The sequence below is a fragment of the Centruroides vittatus genome, unplaced genomic scaffold, assembly GCF_030686945.1.
Source record: "Centruroides vittatus isolate TY-2023 unplaced genomic scaffold, ASM3068694v2 contig_1777, whole genome shotgun sequence".
Lineage (NCBI taxonomy): Eukaryota > Metazoa > Arthropoda > Arachnida > Scorpiones > Buthidae > Centruroides > Centruroides vittatus.
In genome coordinates, this window is record NW_027121088.1 from 824,312 (window position 1) to 847,672 (window position 23,361).

Genomic DNA, 23,361 nt, shown 5'->3' on the forward strand with positions numbered 1-23,361 from the left:
AAAACTTAAACTATTAAACAATTTTACAGTGATAGAAAGAAACGCAGATCATATAGTTTTATAAGTGATTGTGATCAAAATTTAGCAAAATATTAAGTGTTAATACCTTAAAATTGAGTGATGAAGCCGAATTGAAGCACGAATGAAGCTAAACGACACAATGAAACGTCACGTAAACGTGTCACGAAGTATATAAAGTTTGGAGGAGTAGCAAATAGGTTACTTTACCTGCCGGACCAGCCTAGGTCATAGAGTTCTTCAAGTCCGAGTCCGGTAATGGGTTTTTCGTGTTTTCTTTGATACAACGGTGACGATCTGCTGTCACAAGTACTCGTGACAAAATGTGTTCTTTCGGTATTTTGTCCGCAAACGTTAGGATACACAAGAACTGCTGAAACCTTTCACGTTGACGAAGGATGACACGAGAAGTGTCACCTTCCAGAAGATGGACGGATAAGATCATTTTGATGCATTATTCACGAGAAAATAAGCTTCCTTTCGGATATTAAACTATGTTTTTTCCTAGAAAAATATATTTAAAAAATCAAAATATTAAATTAATTTATAAAATTTTAGTTTTAATAAATATTTAAAGAGTTTTTAAGCTAAAAAAATTAATATAATTAACGTGAAAAACTAAGATAATTCCACGCTGATCACGATGTAAATGGGGTAATTTACGTGATTCACGTTAATTAAACACTCGTGAATCACGATTTACTTAAAGATTGAAATCAAAATAAGGAAATTTATACATAAAACATTAGATTTTTCTTTGTTATGTCACGTTATATGCATTGAAACATAGCTAAAATTAATATTAATATAAGAAAATTGAGTGTATACAGATACTTGTATGAAAATTTTACTAAGTTATCAATTGTACAAAGCAATTCCCCATTTCTACGTATTGAAACAGTGTATAGAATCAATTGGTAGAGAAGCTGTTTAAAAATTCCATCATGGCTGTTCCATTCTTCACGCACAAACTGCACGTCACAGTACACACGTACTTCCTACAAGTTATGAATTATTAAGTGAAAAGTCGTCATGGCGTCACGACTTTCGACCTGTTACGGAAATTAATAAGTCTATTGATCAAACAAGTCCTTTCAGAGTTGAAATTTTTGGAACGTGAGTACAGAGATTTGTATCTGGATGACAAGATGCGGATGATTACTATGTACAACAGCGACAGTAGTATCCCTTATATGGAGTGTTTTTTATGTTTTTCTTTATCCTAATGCATTTTAATTCGTGTTTTATCATCAGGATTTGTTGAAGAAAATGTTCTGGGTCTTTTACACGAGATTTAACAAGATTGGTTGCGTGTAAATGGATGGATTCAGTAACGTAGTGCAGTATTTTTTCATCTGACACGAAAAAAGTGTTTTTATGAACTTGCTACTTTTCTTTGATTGGTATAATTGGATGTGATCCCAATAATCCCGATGATTTATTTCTACTTTTCGTATATAACTGATTGGAAGTAGATGAAAAATTCGATGATGATGCGCTACTGGAAAGACAGAAAAATCGACATCCTTGCTGAAATTAAACAAACTTCTTAATTAAGTTAATTAAAAATGAGTGTTGTTAACATCACGAAACTATCGGAAATCGAATATTCGCCTTTAAATATATAGGAGGGTCGAAAAATTAGTCAGCTTTGTGGATTTTATTGCGTTTACGCTGAATTTAAGAGGAAAAAAAAAGTACGGTACTATATTCAGTTTACGGTTCATATTCTCTCGAAATGAAAGAAATAAATCGCAATTTTTGGGCTAACCATAAAAGTATATAATCGTGCAGATACGCAAATTTACTAAGTTATAACTTAATTATATACAAAATCGCGTATAAAATTGCAATAATAATAATATACGAAAGATATTTTTTGAACATCCTTTCCTATCATTTGGTATTCGTAAGATTGATTCACATCTTTCCTCCTTTGAATGACAATCATCTTTCCGTGAAGATCCCATTACTCTTGAGGGGTTCAGATTTAAATGTTTTATTTTGCTTCTATCTCTTTACATCACGTTTCACTTCGATCTTTGGCACAACTCTCCTGTTCTCCAGCATCATTTCCCGAGAGAAGAATTGTGTTTCGTTAAAATCCTTCCTAGCCTCTGGTGACCGTCTTGAACGTGACCTGACAAGACAGATGCCACAGAAGACAGCGTTTCACCTGACCCGTACACCTGGACAGGTAAATTGAAGTTCCATGTAGCTGTCATCAATGTTGTAGTTGGCGAGAAACTCTAATCTTTTTTATTATCGACTATCGAAGATAAAGAATTTAACTTTGTATCTGAAAAACTTCACTTTCTAGTTTATGTTTTTCTCTTAAAGTTCTCTTACTATTTTTAACATCTTCAATTTGTTCTTCTTTTTCATTTCCTCCTCCTCCTCTTCCTCCTCCTCCTCCTCCTCTTAAAAACATAATTTTTAATTTTTAACAATTGTTGTTTTTTATTAATAAATTTTTAATTTTTCTACATGAGAATCTATTATTAAAGTATTTTTAATTAGAAATAATGATAAGTTAATATGAGATCGTGATTAAATAACTCTACTCTTTCATTATCCTAAAGAGTAATTTGCTATCTGAGACTAAGAATTTCAAAAAATTTTATATAAAATTTACATCTAAAATTAAACATTTCGTATAATACGACTTAATTATACATTTTTCTTTGCCTGAAATCCTATGTAATTATACTTTACCTCGTTCTTTTTCAATAGAAGAGATCAAAGGAGGAGACATCATCAAAGATAAACATGACATAAGAATCGATTTTGTACAATATTCTGTTGATGGATATCAAAAGAAACCCTACTCTAAACGCCACTCGGGGGATAGTAAATCCTTGTCTAAGTTCGATTGTAAACTAACTACTGACCTCTTATTGGACAAACGTACCAAGTTGCACTATAAACATCTCTCTCTTGAGATCACTCAAAGGTATAGTTTAAGTTTTAAGAGATTTGTTTTTCCTAAAAGATATCAAATACAGAAAAAACTCTTCATCAACGTTTGATACTTTTTAACATCTAAATTTTTTTAGACTTTACAAGCCCGTACACCAATTCAACAATGTGCTAGTCTTACACGCTTCCATATTTTATAAAAAGAAAGCTTCTAGATGCATTGGACTGCAAGTCATAACTACCAACAATCTACCCCCTCTTCCATAAGTGCAGACAATTTTACTGTTGGTCATAAATAAGTCATAAAATATAGGAGAACGTCAGCATTGCACCCCATTCTTCCTTATCCGATACTGCATGTATCTATAGAGTTTATTATCCTCTGTAGATGTCAATGGCCTCGAAGGGAATCTCTACTATTATATTTGATGACTTTTTAAACGGGGATGGAAATATTTTGATACTTAATAATTGTCATCACCTGTTGGAAGTATCGACATTCTTCCCTGTAAGAGTATTTATATATTCTTTAAAGATTTACTGATTTCTATTGTCATTAAATCCATTCTCTCGATAAAATTAAATTTTGTAAGGTCCATTAAGAGGTCTAAAGTGTTATTTTAAGATTTTAGTTCGCTTTGACACCAATCGAATCCGTTGTCGTTCTCAATTTAGTTAAAGCGTGTCTGATGTAACCTTCTTCTTACACGTGGCATGCAAAGTTGATTCACTTGTACCGAAGCAGGTGTTTTATGAGATCTGACTGTATTAATCTATGTCAAATAGAGGACATGGATAATTAATTCGAATACTAGTTTTGAATCAGAAATCAGCTTTGTCAAGAGAATGAATGGTTACAGCTAGTTATTGGATGAATTTTGACCAGAGATTAAACGAGATTTTGTCGTTGATTCAATCTGTTTTAACGCTTTCAATTAATTCATTAATGAGTTTTAGCTTGTGATTGAATCACTTTTAACTTGTGATTCAATCATTTCAAGTTTTAAATGAAATCTCTTTCGAGCTGTGAATGAATCTCTTTCAAGCTGTGAATAAATAATTTCCATGCTGTGACTGAATCTCTTTCAAGCCATAAATGAATTACTTTCAATCTCTGAATAAATCATTATGAACTTCTAACTAAATTATTTTCAAATTATAAACAATAAATCACTCTCGATCTGTGATCGAGTCAACTCTATGATAAAATCACATTCAATTTCTTGATAAACCAATTTAAATTTGCAATTAAATCTGCAATTTCTCTCTTTTTAAATCAATAAATAAATCGTTTCAACAACGATTTAATAAAAATATATATTTTTCTAGACATTTTACGAGACGAAATATAAATAATTATTCAAATTTATTTAATCAACAACAAAAGAATCATCTCCTCCGATAACATTTGTTAACAATATTAAAGAGTATTGTAACTCGTTAGACTTAGAAATGGATACTTTCCTGCAAGGCTCCGGTGTCGTGAGGAGAAGCCGAACTGCACGAGTCTGCTTCCAATTACATTGATGCAGAAGAAACGAAATTTAGTGAATAAAAATTGTACTATAATTTAAAACTGGTTCGGATTACTTCACTCCGCATTCGATAGATGCAAAGAATGTATTTTTTTCTTATTTTCTAGGATAATAAATTATCCTCTTCTTCGGTTTTCTATCGAATGAAGTAGGATTACATCCACGAATAATTCGATCATTTGTATTTCAAAATGCGATTATTTTTTACCATGAAAATAAAAAATACAATAAAATAAAATAAAGATCCTCATCCAAAAATCTCTAATTACAATTTAAAATAAATTTAAATTTTTTATTATAAGTAAATTCTTATTAAAGAGTTTCCTGATGAAGAAGCATATCTTTTGAGTTTTCCAACTTTTATATAAATAAATAAGTATAAAATATATACATATAAACTTAAGACAGATAAAGCTAGAAATGATCTATATATAAACATATTTAAATTTTTTATATATAAATATAAAAAGTAACTCTACTTTTATCTTATCTTCCGTATCACATAAAATAGGACGTAAAAGTTTACATCCAGATTTAAGCAAAATACAATTTTGTAAATTGTAGCCACAGAAACGATTATATAAGAATTCTTAAGTGGTTTATGTCCTTTTTTTGGATTCAAAAAATATCTTTCTAATTAATAATTATCTAATTTTTCTCTAATTAGTAAAAAATCATTTTCAATTTTTAATGGATGAAGTCGGAGCAAGCTCATAGGAAACAGATGGTGCCTTGAGAATTACACATTTTAAATAAATCTCCATGTCATCTATCGACTTCAATTTTCTTTACATGACTCAATTAATAATTTTAGTTTAAAAAAATTCTTCTGTTGATTATTTGATAATCGAAATAATTAGAGTTTTTGTTACATATGGTATGTATAAAGCCAAAAATCTCCAGCAAGATATTACTATATACGTATACGAATATATAAAGTTAAGAGTTTCTGACAAGTATCATATATAAACTCTAATAAACCCTAACGTAATAAAAAGTAGTTAAATCGTTGAATATAAGTTTTACTAAAAAATCAATAATATTTACCTAATAACACCTTTAAAATAATTAATTTTTTATCTAAAAATAATGAATTTTTGTATTTATTATAAGCTGAATATAATCGTTCGCATCATTTATCATTTAACTCCCTTAACTCCTTTCATAAAACAAAAACAAAGATGTTCTAAAAAACAATAGAGTTAAACATTTTCTAAGCAAGATTTTGTTAAATATATTAAACAAAATAAAAGTTTATTTTATACAAAGAATAAGATTTTAAAATATTTATTTCGCATTAAGTTAAAGCAAAGTGGTGAGGAAATATTTCCATCCCCCTTTTTATTTCTCCAAAGGTTGTACATAGGCTAACATTTTAAGATAAGGGAACGAAAACGAAAAGAATTCTGGGAAAAGTACGATCTGACAAAATATATGCAAATTACATTTAGACTCCTACACTTAGATAAAGCGAAAGTAGGAATAAAATGTCCGGCGTTATCTCTTATGTAACATTATACCCGAGTTCCTTGTGTGTGATCAGAATCCTTTATGAGTTCGATTTTCTAAAGATGCAAAAATGTTCACCAGAGATTCGGTAGTTTTATCAATATTTAAATATGTCTACTAGAAGAAGATGAAAGAATAAAAAATAAAAAAAAATAGGAAGAAGTAACTTAAGATCTAGAAATAAGGCAACTACATACTTTTGATGATGTTTTCTTCATACAATTCCAATAGATAACACCTGGTAACCTTAGGGTATAATTCAGAGATAGGGTATACATTCAATGCTGTGCCGTGATTGTTCAAGTATTTCTGTTTTCTATACACCTTTCCTGGTGTTTCTAGCTACAAATAAAAGAAAGAAAAATATGCCTTTAATAAAATGTGACTTTCTCAAACTTGTATAAAAATAAATTTATAAAAAGAATGGATGAAAATGAAGAGCAAGAGGAGAGAGAGAGTGGATATTAGAAAGAAGAGATGAGAAAACAGTTAGTTTAGACATCAGACTTTAATTTGCCACTCTGTATTCCGAGCGACTAGTAAGAGAAAGTAAAGATAGCGACATGTGAACTAATCGATACGACAGTTCTGGTCTCTTGAAGAAGCTGAAATTAGACAAGCCTAAATAGGAAAAGGTCATCAAAACTAGTCCCCTCTCGAGACTAAGTATCTCAGCATATTACTAACTCACGCAACTACTTCTTACTCATGTATAATGTAATTTATTTATAATCATTTATTGTATATTTATTTTTTAAAAAGCGTATAAAACGTATCGCATCTCTATAGATGTTCCAGAATCTTTTATAGTGGAAAGAAAAAGATAACCCGTTCTTTAAGATGTTCTAACTCGCTCTATCGATAATATTCTTCATGAAACTGTTTAAATTATATTATGACGTTTATTTTACATTATTAAAGCATAATTTTTATAAAAAACGAGAAGAAAAGCAGGCAGTTTGGCATGCCTTTCGAATCGGACGTAACAAATGTGGAGCAATTGTAGACATGCTACTACCATTCCATTATGTGTACTTAATAGAAGAGAAAGCAAACGACCAATTGTCACGCCAACCACACTTTCACGACACTAGAGGGCAGTGTAGTACAGTTAAACCGGTATTTTTCCCATTTAAAAAATGCAACCCCTTCACGCAATGGGAAAAAGTACACGAGTGTGACATCGTTTCATTTAATTATGGTCATTATTACAGTTTATGATTTCGAATCACATAACATGTGAATAAATTATGAATTTCTGTATACATAATTTGTACTTATTGATGAATTATAAAATATCCGAGTTAATAAAAATCGAGAAAACTCATTAATTATTATAGAAAAATCACTTTTGAATATCACATTTGATGGAAGAAAAAGTAAGAAAATTCATTATTCTTTATTTCTCTAAGGCCAAATGCTGTGTAAATAAGCGGAAAAATATAATTTCAGTAGCTAATTAAGTTTTGTTTCTCTACTAGTCCGCATTAATTCCGAGTTAAAAACCTCGTATACGTAAAGAAGATAACCTTATTTTTCTAACTCAAATATGAATGGAGGAAGAAGAAAAAAAGTCAAATAATAGTTAGGCGATACTCAAAATAATTTCCGTTTTTCTTTTTAATGTTAGAATACAAATCAATGAGGACAATTAAGTATAATTTGATTATCTAACAAACGACTGATTGTTACAACGAAGAGCGTTTATGTTCTGACTAAGCAAATTACGTGGCTGCTGTCACGAGTGTGCCACGGGGGAGATCACCGTTGTTAACGGAAAAATAAAATGACTGAATCAAATTATTGATGTAGAAATTTTGTAATTCGTGACAAAGTGTTCGAAAGTGTTCAAAACACTTTCGAACACTTTTTTCGGCTGTTGAAGAAAGACTTCAGCTGGTGTCAATTCTTTTATCACTATCTTTACGCTTTGTTTTCATTTTAAAACTGATTTTATGGTATTCTTTTAAATCCATTTTAAACACTTTTTACGCTTATATTTTTTTATTTTTTAGTAATTTCATTTTTCAAATTTTATTATGAATATTTTTTGTGCTTATATACCTTTCTAAATGCATTTTCCAAAATAATTTTACACTTGTACATCTTTTTCAATTCATTATCTTAATATTCTTACTCTGATGCTCCTTTCTTTTTTGCACATTTTATTCTTGCATTCCCTTTCAAATTCACGTCTTTTTTAAAAATAATTTTATGTTTCTACTCCTTTTTGATGATATTTTTTGCATAATTTCCTATCGTTCCTTTTTAAAATAGCTTTTACGCTTACGCTCTTTTCTGGATATATCTTTCAAATATTCTAATCATTACGTATCTTTCAGAATTTAGTGTTATGAATATTCTGATAATTACACCCTTTTGTTTTTTAAGTTTTTGTCATAATTTTATGTTACTGTATCTTCCCAAACACTTATTTAAATACTTTTACAAATTATATCCCTTTCTTAACTCGTTATTTAAAATATTCATGCAATTAAACTCTTCTAAATTCATTTTTAAAAAACAATTTTATGCTCGCATCCCATTTTAAAACGGTTTCATTCTTGAAATTCTTCTTCTTTATACTTTTTTTACGTTTGAATTCTTTCTTCACATTTATCTTATGCATATTCAACATCGATAAAATAAAATTCTCGTCATTTTAATAATTTGTTTTCAATTCTTTTCAGTTAATTAACTATTAAGCTTTAATAAAAGAAGCTTTACTTCTTCCTCCTCTTCTTCTTTTTTTTAAACTTTTATTCTCTTTGTTTGTTTATCCTTCTTTAGTGAAAGAATGTTTGCTTTCATTGAACAAAGATTATTTGTTTTACGAAAGACAACTGAAAAGTTGTACGTGTTTTAAAAACTAATTTACAAAAAGGTGAAAGTCGACAACAAAAATTATCTTTAATGAATCTATTCAGAAGACCAAGAGCATCGCTCCTTAACAAAAGTTTCTCGCTTGTTAATAATTAATCCATTTTATATTCCTGGATAATAATTAATGAATTAATTCATTAAAAAATATATAAAAATACTCCTGACTATTTATAAAAAATATCGGTTTGGTGAGTGGAAGGCAAATATTTATTTATAATTAATGTATAATTAATGAATGAATGTAGGTTTTATTTTTTATTACGAACTGTAAAAACGAAATTTTATTTAAAAGGCGATAACCTTTAAATAATTTTAAAAATGCGTTTAAATATATTTGTAGAAGGTTCTTTTGGAGAAAAAATCCTCAGAAGTGATTACAAAATTTAAAAAAAAAAAAATTTCATTGAAAAGCTGATAAAATTTACAATATTTTTCTGTAGAATTAAAAGGTTTTAGAAAGAAAAACACTGGCAAACCATTATAAGTTTTAAGTAAAAAAATTACAAGAAATTTATTGAAAGCTCATAAAATTTAAAGTATTTTTCACAGAATTAAATCGTCTTTTTAGAATTTTTCTGAAGAAAAAACATCATAAATCATCGCAAATTTTCATGTAAAAATGATTTTAAAAAATCCATTGAAAAGATCTTAAAATTTATAATACTTATTATAAAATTAAATCACTTGTTTATATTTTTAGAAAAGTTGTTTTGGAAGAAAAAGCCTTATGGCAACGAAAACTTTTGATATTCAATTCAAATACATTTATTCGAATTTCTGTAAAGCTTCAAATATATGTAAACAAATAGAGAAGAAGTATACAAATATCTCAATGAATTTCTCAAAAAAATTCATCTTTTCAGGAAAAAAAAATTAAATTTTAAAACTTTCTACTTTTGGAATGTTTTTTATTGTTGTATCTTCGACAACAAACCAGCAAATGATATAAGAAAAGGTATCATTTGATGTTCTTCTATACTAAAAATGCGAAGAACAAACATGATAATTTAATCTCCACGCTACAATTATATGAATTTTAAAGTATATATCTTAAAGGAAGAGCAAGAAAATATATATATTTTTTTCTCTTCAATATTTTCTGTAGAATATATAACAAATTTCATCCTTGAAGATATATCTTGTGATCTATTCTAAATGGAATACTTACTTTTTCGTTCTGATTCAGAAATTGCTTCTTACTTGTACTTTTTCAGCAGGTAAACGAAGAGAAAATAGGCACTCAACACCTTTGCTAGACACCTGAACATAGAAAAAAAACATAAAAAATATAAGTAATTGACAGATTCAATAGTTTCTTTATGTGGTAGACATTCTCTAACCCACTTATATAAATAGAGAAATTAGCTGGAATTAAATGTACAAATTAAAGATAATGCACACCATAATACACTAAAAATTACTATTACGTATTCTAAGGATATAAGTGCTAATAAAGCTTAATTTTTATTGTATTATCGTTCATTTATACACTTAATTTCAATTAATAATTCTATAAATTAGTAATAAAAAAAATTTATCATTAGCAAATTCAGATTTAAATCATGTTTATCAGGGATAATCAATATTAAGTGGCATTATCTATAAAACGTTTTTTAAAAAATATGTTTATATCTTTGTAATTTTATCTAGGTATCGATTGTCATTAAGAGAAAATGTAAACAATACAGATTTATTAATAGCCTATTTATATACTTTATTCAAGGTAAATATTAGAATTAAAATGTTATTGTCTTTATTTATTAATTTATGAAAAGAATGTATTTTAATTTAATAAGTTAATAAATTTTATTTAAAAATAAATAAAGGTTAAATATTTAATAAACTTTTAAAAATTAACAAAAAGTGTAATTTGAATATACAGTAGTTTTTTTGCTACTTTCTTTCTCTGGAAGTTATCAACACTTTATAATATTGTTCTGCTTTTTAATAATGAAAGTATACCACGTGTTGTTTTTCTTACTACTGTTTGAAGAAAGTAAATGAATATAACATGTTGTCGCTGTTGTTGTTACTCTCTCACTGAAGATGAACACATATAATTTGTCTATGTTCTCTTTGAAGGTAATTAATTCATATGATATGTTGTCGGTGCTGTTACTCTCTTTTTGAAGGTAATGAACACGTACGATATATCGCTGTCTACTCTCTTCTATAAAGTAAATAAGTGCACAGATATATTATTGACGTTACTCTCTTCTCGAAAATAAAAATGTATACGTGTTATTTTACCGTTATTTTCTTTAATAACAACACTATTTTTACTACAAAAGTAGTTACAATAAGTAAAGTAATAACAACAACAACAACAACAACACCATGTATATTTTTATGTTGTTGTTGTTGTTTTTGTTATTCTCCCCTTCAACGTTAACGAGCGCATATGATATATTGCTACTGTTTTTCTCCTCTTTAATGATAAAAGACTTATTGTATTGTTGTAGTTGTGCTTTCTGCTGATGTTACTGTTCCTTTTAAAGATTGTAAATGTGTAGTATTTTGTAGCCATATTTGTTTTGAAAGTTACAGAAGAAGCATAATGTGTATTATTGTCGTCACTCTTCTCCGATCGCAAACAATTACACAATACTTAAGTGTTAATAAAAAAGTTTGAACTTGTCGCCATCTGATGGTTTAAAACATCATTAAACATAGAGAAATTCTTTAAATTAAACAACGTTTAAAGCACTGGAAAGATGTTTAATTGTAAGAATTAAGTAAAGTAATTGCTAATTTATTTCAATAAAAATTTAGTTGATGAGAAATTATATAATCCGAATGCAGTTTTTTTTTCCTCATTTAGGAAGAGTATCCTCAGGAGATAAGTAAAGAAAAGAACAATTATTAAATATCTTTTCCTTCTTTTAATAAATTGAGCCTAGAAAAAGGTTGAATAAAATTAAATTCACAAAAGAGAAAAAAAATTAAATTAAATCCAATTAATAATTATGTCACATATTTTTCTTCATACTTTTAATTGTTTTTTTAGAAAAATTTTCTTAAAAATTGAAGATTTTTTATTAATAAAAACTGCAAAAATATTTTGTGAATTATATTTATCAGATTATTTTACAATTAATTGCTTAGGTATTGCTTATTGCTTTAATAGTCTGTACGAATTGTATGAAGCCTCTGATGTTAGTGGAACAGCCTTTTGATAGAAGAGAATTTAGAGCCTTCTAATAGAGTTTAAAGCTTTTCGAATATAGCAAATGTTCTGTTATCTTCTGAAATGATAAAATTCTCTAGAATCTGAAAGTCGAATCTTCAAAAAATTGAGTAAATTTACAGCATTGAAGTGACAGCTTTAAATAAAATGAAGCTTTTCCGTAGAAGAGAAAGCGAAGACTTTCTATAAAATAAAAAAACGAAGATAGGTGAAGTCTTCTACTGATACAAGCCTTCTTAGAATCGTAAGAGAAGTCTTATTAGTGTAAGTGGAACCTTTGTAAGATTCCAATTATTCTGAGAATTTATTTTCTATTAGACTATATAGAAAGTATTGTATTAAAAAAGTCTCCATTTATATTTCGAAAGGCTTCAATTTTATAAATAAATTTTCGAAAGGCATTTTGGAGCTTTTTAATAAAAAGCCTTCCTATAAAAGGAACTTGTAACTTAAAATGATGCTTTTAGATAGAATAGAAAGTGAAATCTGTGAACGAAATTTAACCTTTTTACGTAATAGAAACTGGACCTTGTAAGAAAATAAAAGCCTTTTGATAGAATAGAAAGTGGAGCCTTTAAAGAGAAAACATTTAGTCTTTTAGCAGAAGACAGTTTGGAGCCTTTTACCAAGATTAAAGCCTTTAAACAGAAGAGGAAGTGTAGCCTTTTGACAGAGCAGAAAGAGAGAAACATTTTAACAAAAGATAAAATGGATCCTTTTAACAAAATATTAAATTTAAGCCTTTTAATAAAGAAGAGGAAGTGAAGCATTCAAATTTAATATCACTCTTCAAAGAGAGAGAGTGTTAGAGGTCGGTAGATTAAGGAATCAAGCAACAGTTTTCGAAAAACAAATGGAGCGAGTATGAAATGTGCGGCAAGCATTGATTCTAATTAACAAGCAAATGAAGGGGAGTGGTTGCCACTTGGCTTGCAAATGTCATTTACTCGAAAATGCTTTTCGGACAAACCGATCGTTAATCCTGTTAACTATACATTAGAGATAATAGATGTTCGGAAAATTGGTACCTCTGCAATTTCGTGACGATGATTTCTTGCATTCAACTCCTTCTACAAATCGGCATTAACTAATTGCCATTCTATTATTTAGATCTATCGCCATCTTTTATATATACCAAAATTATGGCTTCAAATTTAACATTTTTATAATTATTTTTCATTAAAAAAATTAATTATTTATCCATATATATATATATTCTCCGCTAATCAAAAAAAGGATTTCATATTCAAATTTCACGTTAACTTAACTTCATAATAAAAATATTTTCTAGTTTTTATACAAGACGTTAACATAAATTTAATTATTTTTGCAAATTAGAGAGGTTTTTTGAAAGTAAATATTCAATTTTTTTCAATTTTTAGACTAATTAAATGAAATACAAACTCAAAATTCATAAATTATGTAAAAATAAAGTCATGATTCAATGTATGACATATGTACTGTACTTACATAAAAGTATTTATTGTTAGTAATTCTTCAAACAGTGAATATTTGAAAAAATACTTTAAACAGTGACTAAAAATACATTTTATCTTTATAAAAATTAAAAAGGGAAGCTTTCAAAAAGCATCAGGAGAGTTCAATGTACTTAAAAAAATTAAATTATTAAAGTATATATTTAAAAAAGTGTTTAAAGTGTATAAGAATATAATAAACACATACAATGAAGTAATTGAAAATGTAGGATTCATACATTTTGAAAGTTGTAATTTTATTTGGAATATTAGAATAGTTATCAAAGCAAAGAGTACTTACTATAAATGTTTAATGGAACGTTTCAAAATGATGAGTTAGAACGATTGTAATTAAATTTATGAATAAAGTGTAATGGTTCTTAAGTAATCTCAGTAAAGATGAGGTCATCTGACATTTTGGACTATTCCTTCCAGTTTTAAATAAATAAAACAAATTAAATTTATAAGCATTACATATACAGTATACACACATACGTATTTATTGTTAACATATTTATTAGTTAAAGTATATTAAAATATTAAAAATTTAATGCGCTAGAATTAAGAATTTTTAAATGAATATATATAAATTTTTAAATAGAAAAATAACTAATTTACTTCTATACTAATGTAAGAAAAATTAGTGAAAGGAAGAAATAAGATAACCTATTTCTATCGATCGAGTTGGTATATCTGCAGTTTTATCTTTTCACTATGTTTATGAATTATTAATGTAGCGATGCGATTATTATTTAAATGATAAAAATAAAAAAGAAGAAAAAGAAGAAGAATTTTTTTTCAAACATGAAAGGGAAATTAGTCTTTCCTTTGCATCCATAATCATTAAAAACAGTTTGAGTTCTTACTTCGAAAAGAAGAATGATGAGATTGTTTATTTTTCAGGTAAAATTACCTGAAAATTTTCTCTACAAATTTATACAAGTAAATAAAGACGTTAGAACATGTCGTGCTTTAACAAAATTTGAATAAATTTAGATCGACGAGATGCACGATTTCCTTTTAGCACGATTCTAATTAAGGAAAAAGGGAGGAATATAAATATATTCATTGGCAAAATAAATATTTGTAGAAAATTTATACATTGTTCTTTAATTCTTTTGATAAGATAATAGAATTAAAGTAACTAAATAAATCACGTAAAATCCGCTTTTAACAGTAAATAAGAAGATCAAAAGAATGCCGAAATCTGAAAGATAATATCAATAAAGTAAAGAATTATGAGGGAGATCGAGAAGTTCTAATCTAATTTCCGAAGATTTTTATGTCACACAATTCATGCAGGAATCATCTTTATCGTAAAAAGGTGTTTTCTGCTGTTCTCTTCCACATGTTTGTAATATTTAAAGCTTCCTATGAATCCTTCCATGTGTTTATCTTCTTCATCACATTATACGAAGTGTTTTCATGCTTAAAATTAAATTTTCCTTTGGTAGTTTATATGTGAAAAACTTTAAATAGATTTTATTTTATCTATAAAAATGCATCGAACAGATTTTAAATATAATAATAAAAAATACAAGTTTAACTTGTCGAATTTTATTCGAGAAAAGAAATTCCTAATCTGGCAACGTTTGATTGTTCGATATGCTACAGTGGTTAATTAAGTGTTGCCACTCTTAATTGTCCAATCGGATTTTCGTAATAGAAAAGTTTCCTGAAATTTGAATTAAGTGGCCGTTAGCAAAATGCCATTGTCGCAACACATTACTTGCTTTGTCGATTGAATACGAAAAATTAAATTTCTACTTAGAATTGGTGTTAGCAATAATTGGAATTAGATAAGTTAATTAAATAATGGCAAACAATCGAGTGAAGTAAAAGTCAATTTGTGGTTCGACACAAAAAGGTAAACATTATTTTCTAGTTGCGGGACATCTTTGTAAAGGACATTTCTGTAAAGAGACAAAGCAAATTGGATTTAGGCTATATTTAAGAAAACAAGATTATATCAATTTAGTTGTTTTCAAAAGAGAAAAAGAAAAAAAATGAAAACATTTACTTGTTTAACAAATTCTCCCTTTTGTTCCCTTTGCTGTTGAAAAAAATTATTTGCATTTTTCGGTTACGCCTTATGTCGTGTGAGTCACGAATGTTTCTGACAAATAAATAGCAAGTTTCTGGAAAATTAGAGTAGTTGGCTTTGTACAAACCTCATGTTTAACAAGTCGGCATATTACTAATTGGGGTCGTTGCCATCTCTCATTCATGCTATTAATGGTCGGATTGGTCCGAAATGGTCATTATTTTGGTCAGCCCTGTGTTAACTACTGGTCCGCTAAGATTAATGCGCTATCATCTTCCTGTCGTTGAGGACCAGGATCCGAACCCGATCTGAATATGCTAATAACTGAGACAGTACAACTATTATTTGATGGTGGCACGTATTTATAATGCATACTACCAACATATAATAGTCTCAACTATGGCCATTATCAATTAAACAACGTATTTAACAAGCTAAAATTTCTCTATTCAACAAATTATTCTCCCATTATCCTTTTGATAAATTAAATCGTGCCCTTCTGTCTCTAATCCAATTCTCTAAACAACATTCTTGTTTAGAGAAGCTTTTAACTTCAAACTACTTCCATCAGATTACGCTCTTCGACGAGTAAATTACGAAATATTCAACAAATTTACACATCTTAAAGCACAAAAGAGAAACTAGAAAGATAGAAGATAATTATTTTATAAAAGAAATTCGAATTTTTTTCCATAGCGACTAATGAGAAGTCAGTTAAGTATCGAAAACCATCGATCCGGAGTAGTGACTTTAAACATACAACTGAGGAAATCCGATACATTCCATCTGTTTTTCAACATTCAGACCGCAATCAGACAAGTGAAAAGAGCGTTGTGGCACCCCCTACTGTTACAACTGTAACTAACATCGGATTTTGTCTAAGAAGATCGATGGAGATGGATCGATGATCCACCGACACCTTTCTGTTTGCTTTCTCTTGTAGTTTTGGTAAGTTTGTGTCTTTCCTCCCTTACTTCTTGTTTATACTAATTTAACTAGAAAGAAATTCAATTATAATCCATGACATGGCCTCTTCTTTTTTTACCATTTTCTGTGTAGTTAATAAAGCGTTAATTCAATCAATTATCACTTTACAGGTATTTTTGTTTCAGAAGTTAAAAAAAGTAAATATTGAACGTTTTTTAAACAAAATTCCGTAGTAATTATTCAGAAAAATCCTTGAAAGTTTGGTAAAATAAATTATTTATGCCTTTAATTCTATATTTATAATGATTTTGGTATGAATTAATGAAAGTTAATGATGATAAATGGGCATAAATAACGAAGATATTCTCTGAGTTTCATATAAAAATATTTTTTTTAAAAATGACACAAATTGTTTTCTTTTACTTATAATCGACGTTTGCTTCTTTAAAGCATTTCCTAAACAGTGCTTTTTTTTTTATTAGAAAATCCTTTTTCCAACAGCAAAAAGATCTGTGATACGTAATAGTTGCAAGAACATATATCACAGAGCAAAAGACAAATTGCACGTTCGAAAACGGTACAGTTTCACTTGGTGTGGTTCGTAAGAACCAATAAAATTCTACCAAATTTTCATACGACGTCAGATTCCTCTTTATCCAACTCTAAAGATAGAAGGCGGGCAGATAAAATGAGTTTATGCGTCATTCCCCGAGGCCCCATATTCCATCTGCGATATAAAATACCCTGTTCCACTCTGAATGCAAGTTTAAGGAGTGTGAAATAACCTCCTCTTATCTCCTTCTATAGGATATTTGTCGTCGAGAGATCCTTGGCATCCTATAGTGTTCTATTCTTTCACTTTGACTACAAGAAAAAATATTTTAGAATATCAAATGCGCTATTTTTAACGCGTGGAAGACAGACAATCAGTAATTTTCCTCGATGCGTTTGAGAATTTATCTGTAAACGTGACATTTTAGAAAGCTGTTTAGTATTTTTTCCACTTTCTAAAAGCCTGAGTAACCAATAATTGTTAATGTTTTCCTCAATGGGAGAACGAGAAAGAGAGATTTAAAGAAATCTTTAGAATCTCTTATATTTTCACCTTTGGGAATTTATATTTATTTACAAAGAAATCAATATTTTAGAAAAATTTACTCTGGCATTTGATGAAATTTTTTCTGTTCAGAAATCTATTTTTGTAGAAAGAGTTTACGTCTTATCTCGCTTCGAACGAGTCAATGTCATTGAGGTTGTCTGAAAGGTTAAAACTGCAGCATTCTCCTTTTCCGCATCAACTCGATCCCGAGGGCATAAGTCCCTAACCCAATTTATCCTAGCGACAGAAGACCCATTCCTTGTAAAACAGTAAGCTCTATTTTCCAATTGTAGTTAATGACGTTAATATTCGTAAATTAACATTCATTTTTCATTGATTTTCTTTAGTTTATTAATAAAATAATCGCTTAAATTGGGCATCTTCAGTTAAAACTGCTTGTTCTTTCCGAAAAGAGCATCTCTCTCTGCTTGAGAATTTTCGATTTGTTTCGCTAACAAATATCATCTTGTCGAGGATTTTGTTTGCTGTCGATGCAACTGTGCTCACAGCAGAAAATCGAATGATTCCTAACTGACCCGCATTGTTCTGTTTGATGACTTTCTATCCCAGCATCTGGCAGCTTTAATGACGGTTTGGAAGCTGCGATTGGTTTGACATCGAGTGCTCGACAGCTAATCAGGCGAAGTGGGTGAGTTAATCACAACCAACTCTCCGATCGAGATGTCTCGATACACGTCAAACAAATAGCTACCATTATTTGGCCTCTTTTTTCCCCTCTTTTCTCCACTTATGAAGGTGAAGTGAAGTATCTTAAAAAACAAATTATATCTTAAGTTTTGTCTTTATACTTCAAAATGTCTCCATTCTCGTTTTAGTAGTGGTTCAAAATACTGTATTTCTCTCTTTGTTTATTACAGTTTAATCTCTGTTCAAGATTTCTGGTTCAAAATCTCTCTTGCGCGCTTTTATTTTACTTCCGTAGCTCTTCAGAACTCAGTTCAAGTGATACCTTGTCATCATCCTACATCGTTGAAAAGGCCGGGTTTGAATCTTCTAACAGTATTAACACTTAACTTAAGAGCTTTCTTTTTTATACATTATTTACTCTGGTCGACCCTAATGCAATTTGGACCCTTTTCTAATTAACCAAATTTTAGTTTAATCTTTCCTCAAGCCTCAAGACTTCTAGTTTGAAATTTCTCTTTTTCTCTTTTATTTTTATCCCTCATCTTCTTAGAACTCGATCCAAATGATAAGATTCATTTTATATCCTTAAAGAATCCGGGTTCGAATCCATTAAGAGTATTGACACTTAATTGAAGTCGAACTTTGTTTCTCATGCTTCATTTATTCTAGCCAATCCCATTGTGGGTCAAACTTTTTTCTAATGAGCAGAATTTAAGTTTAATCTCTTCTCGAGACTTTCAGTTCAAAATCCTTTCTTTTATTTTTATCTTCTCGTTGGAAAAGAGCTGCTAAGCTATGGCGCCCCGTGTAAGTTGTGATGGAACTGTTGTGTGACGTGGTTAGTAGTTATATATTGTTTATACACGGGGAATAATGTCTTCCGGAAAGTCTTTTTTAAGGGTAACTGACCCTATTCGGGCGTTACAGACGTGGAGGCGCGAACCCACGACCGAACTCCAAGTGTTCAGGGAACGGAACCGCTTGGTCACTGGTGGGTCCTTTTATTTTTAGTCTCACAACTCCTTAAAACGCCACCTAAGTGATACGATTTCATCCTACATTCTTGAGGAATCCAAACACGAATCCTTTAACTTTAATTCGATTCATTACTTTGTTATTATGCCACATTTATTCTGTCCAACCCCATTGAAGGTCGGCTCCTAATAAGCAAAACTATAGCTTGTAGTTCTCATGTACTGACACATCGCGCGAATAAATCAAATAAATTTTCCTTAGAAGTATTTTTTAATTTTGTTTCTCTCAGTTTTTTTTTATTAATAATAATAATTTTCAATAAATTAGAAGTTTCTAGAGATCCAAGTCTATATTTTTATAAATAAAATGTTCAGTAGTTGAAGAATTCAATCGTCGTTGTCAAAAATATCACAGTTTTATCACATCCGATTTTCACTCCACCGCTTTTCACTTTCTAGTGACAAATTCGTGACACTTCGCATCAACTGTCGCTTTTTCAACCTTTACTACACAAAAAAAAGGCTGTTCAACCTCAAAAAAAACTTCAAAGAAAACAATTGTATCGCTTTTATAGAATTACCTTAACACGTAATTTATTACATTTCCCCACTAAAGATTTAAAATTATTTTTAACATTTTTTCTATTAAAAAAATCAAAAAAAAACAAACAATGTTTTAAATTACCTTTTTATAAATATAAAAAGATCATTCAAATTGACAAATTTAATATTTTTATCAAAAACTTTTGAAAATATATTAGTTAAACTTGTGTTTTTTAGAAGAAAATCTTATATCTTCGAGTTTAAGTAAAGTTTTCTTTTGGAAATAAAAAAAAAATAATCTTCAAAACATAATGTAGTTGTTCGAGGATTAATCGACTCTTTCATACTAAATCTTTCAAATTGAATGATTTCGGATTTAAAAAACAAAGAAAAAATAATAAATTATATTATTTTTATCCGGTTTACGCTACTTTACATTTTATATGCTTCTTTTAATGAAAGATCTTTATTTTTTTTTTAAATTCTTGAAAAAAATTTCATTTAAAAATACATTTGTTTTGAATGAATTTTTGTGTAAATAAAAAAAAATTTTACACAAAAATTCATTCAAAACAAATATATTTTTAACTTTTTTATTTAATTTTTAATTTTATTTAATTTTATCATTTAACTTTTATACTGCCCATTGACATAAAACTTTTATTTCAATGGGCAATACTGCCCATTGAAATAAATGTTAAATGATAATAATAATAATAATAATAATAATAATAATAAAGTAAACAGCATTGCCTACTTTATTATTATTATTATTTAGTTTTTACTTTTTTTGAAGAAAATTTCAATAAAATGTCATCTAAAAATGTGTTTTTAAGTGACATTTTATTGAAATTTTTAGACCTAAAAACATATTTTTAAGTCACATTTTATTATAAAAATTATTTAAAAAATTCATAAAAGTTAACTATTTTCTAAAAGCACCTTTTCAAAGAAAAAAATCACTTTTTTAGATTAAAAAATATAAATATATTATTTTACAAAAGTACTTTTTGAAATATTTAATTTTTTATGTTTATTTTTAATAAAGATTTTTTATATTTTAGAATTTGAATTTTTTTTTTTTCTAAGATGTGCACAACAAATTCACGAGTAATAAAATTAAATGGCCTTTAAAGGAGTTTAAAATGATTAAATTTAATTTAAACATCTTAATAGTTACAAGGGATTATCATCATCTTAAATGATTTTGGTCTCTAATGACCTTAAATCACCCTTTACCAAAGTTAAACTGGCAAGCATCACTTTTCAATTATCCAAAAAATTCCTTCTATTTTTAAAGTTTTTTTAAAAAAAAATATCATCGACATTTTCTTACATTTCTATAATTTAAAATTCAATATCTAATCTAAATGTGTTTCGTTTTAATCGTCGTAAAAAGTTTGATTAATTGTAATTAAATTGTATCATATCTCTTTTTTTTAGCCAACTGGTGAAATACTTTATTACAATATAACAGCAATTATACGTGAATAAATTCATTAAATAGAACAATAAGTTATTATGGATTCATTCACGAAATGAAATTTTGCAATAAATCAGTTATTTAACAATGACAATTGTCACAAATACTGCCAAGCTTTACGGATACCTCAAACAATACAGAGATAAGTAATTAATTATTGCCATGACTATTATCTATATCAGTTTCTAAATTACAATTACTAGTATCTATACTTTAGGCCAAATGGCCGAGCGGTAAAGGTATTATCCTGCAGCTCTAGAGCACCCGAAATCGAATCCAACGAGTCAAAAATCCCAGAAATTTTTTGGGGTGGTCCGTTTGAATATATCGGACGATTGTGGATCTGGCCGAACCCCCAAAAAGCTTGCTAAAAAATGTATCTATCCTTTATGTTCTTGTATTCCATAGTCAGTTTGGATTGTTGTGATAATATCTGTATCAATTCTAAATTATGATTGCTGAGAGAAGAGATGGAAAACTCATCTCTTTTTAATTCGAACATCTCAGAGGTCAAGAGAAGCCCTGGCTCATCGTTTGAGATTCTCAGTGAATTAAAAACAAACAAACAATAACTATTTAAAATAAAATTTGACAAAAAAATAGGTATTTTTCTTTAATACATAACAAGTGCAAAAGAATGAGTTATTTGTAATATTTTGAGTCCTCCAAACGTGAGGCCTAGGCTAAATGACTGTCAGTCATGACCGTGCCGGATTTAAACTTGATCCTAAGTTGTAACATATAAGAGGTCCTTCCACCATCAAATAAATACCGGTAATAAAGTGTGGGGCCTCTACTGAGTTTCGTATGGAGACACCCTAATCTGAATCCAGTTTCTCTTCAGGCTCCTTATGATAGAGCCTAACAATAGAAATAACATACCAATTGATTAACTATCGACATCGAGATATCGATTATTTAATTTATTTTTTTTAATCAATTGCAATGAAGTTTTATAAAGTTTTTCCTAGTGTTTTTTTAAAGTTTTTTCCTCTAATTTCAATATATATGTTGCTGGTTTTTTAATTTTCTTTTTTATCGTCGAATGCGATTATTCTAAAAACATATCAGATAGTCTAATTAGTGAAGAAGAATTTGTATAATTAGTAGAAGTAGTTAAAAAAGACTCGAAAAGCGGGATCCTTTGATTAATGTCGCACCCAAGACCCCGAGGAAACTTTGCCAATTGATCTTTTTCCCCCCTTGTTTTTTTCCTTTTTACCCCTCTTTAAATAGATTTTTCTCTTCGGAAAATCTTTTTGCATGAAAGAATGGTAATTTTAAAATATTTCTAAACAAAAATCTATTTGTTTAATCAATATTTCTTTCTACGATCGTTTAAATAAAGATTTACAAGTCATTTCCAAGAAAATGAACAATTTACTTTCCCTTTTTCCCCCGTCTATCAAGTTTTCTGCTTAGCGAGAAAGAAGTAAGAAATTGCAAAACTATTCTTCCCCTTCAGCTAGAAAGGGATCTTTTGCTATCCACCCTTCTAAGGACAGCCTTCTTTTGACAAATCTTTGTCACGTCACTCACTGGGTTCTCCATCTAGCCTTGGGGACTTCTCTTCTAATTTCAACTACCTAACGGCATTGCTCTATATGCTATCGACCATACTTGGTCGATGTTCCCCTCTTCTGTGGCTTATTTCTGTGCAAAGGGATTCATTGTTTAATATTTCGATAACGAAGCTCAAAGTGTTAAAACGATGTACAGTACTTCGCATAGTGATCCACTCGTTGTATAGTGCTAAACAAAGATTTCCTGTTTGTAGTGGACCCCTTATGTGCAGTAAGCCATGCTTGAAGGAATCGTTAATCATATATGGTCTTTTGTCAGTTATTTCTGCATGGGATTCATTGTTTAATACTTCAACAACAAAGCTCGAAGTGTTAAATAATGTCTTCTCGCAGAGATCTCATATGTTGCATACTATTAATGAGTTGATCCTCTTATTTAATATTATAAACAAAGAACTTTTCTCATCCAGAAATAAACTAGAGTAATGGGATCATTGATTGTATTTGGTCGATGATGCTCCTTCTTCTAGCTTATTTCTATGCGAGTGGGATCCATTTTTAATACTTCAACGATGAAACACGAAATGTTAAATA

The 23,361-nt window shown here is 28.9% G+C and overlaps 1 protein-coding gene and 1 long non-coding RNA gene across 2 annotated transcripts in view; one reads left to right on the forward strand and one right to left on the reverse strand.

Moving 5' to 3' along the window:
• The window catches only part of LOC136969360 (centromere protein F-like), a 352,144-nt gene that overhangs the window by 216,562 nt on the left and 112,221 nt on the right, over positions 1 to 23,361 (forward strand). The window lies entirely within an intron of this gene.
• Positions 6,185 to 23,361, reverse strand: part of LOC136969372 (uncharacterized) — a 33,143-nt gene continuing 15,966 nt past the window's right edge. The window contains exons 2-3 of the long non-coding RNA XR_010879813.1: positions 10,033 to 10,124; positions 6,185 to 6,323 (exon numbers count right to left, since the gene is read on the reverse strand). This is a non-coding gene — a long non-coding RNA (uncharacterized lncRNA). The remainder of the gene's footprint in view (positions 6,324 to 10,032; positions 10,125 to 23,361) is intronic.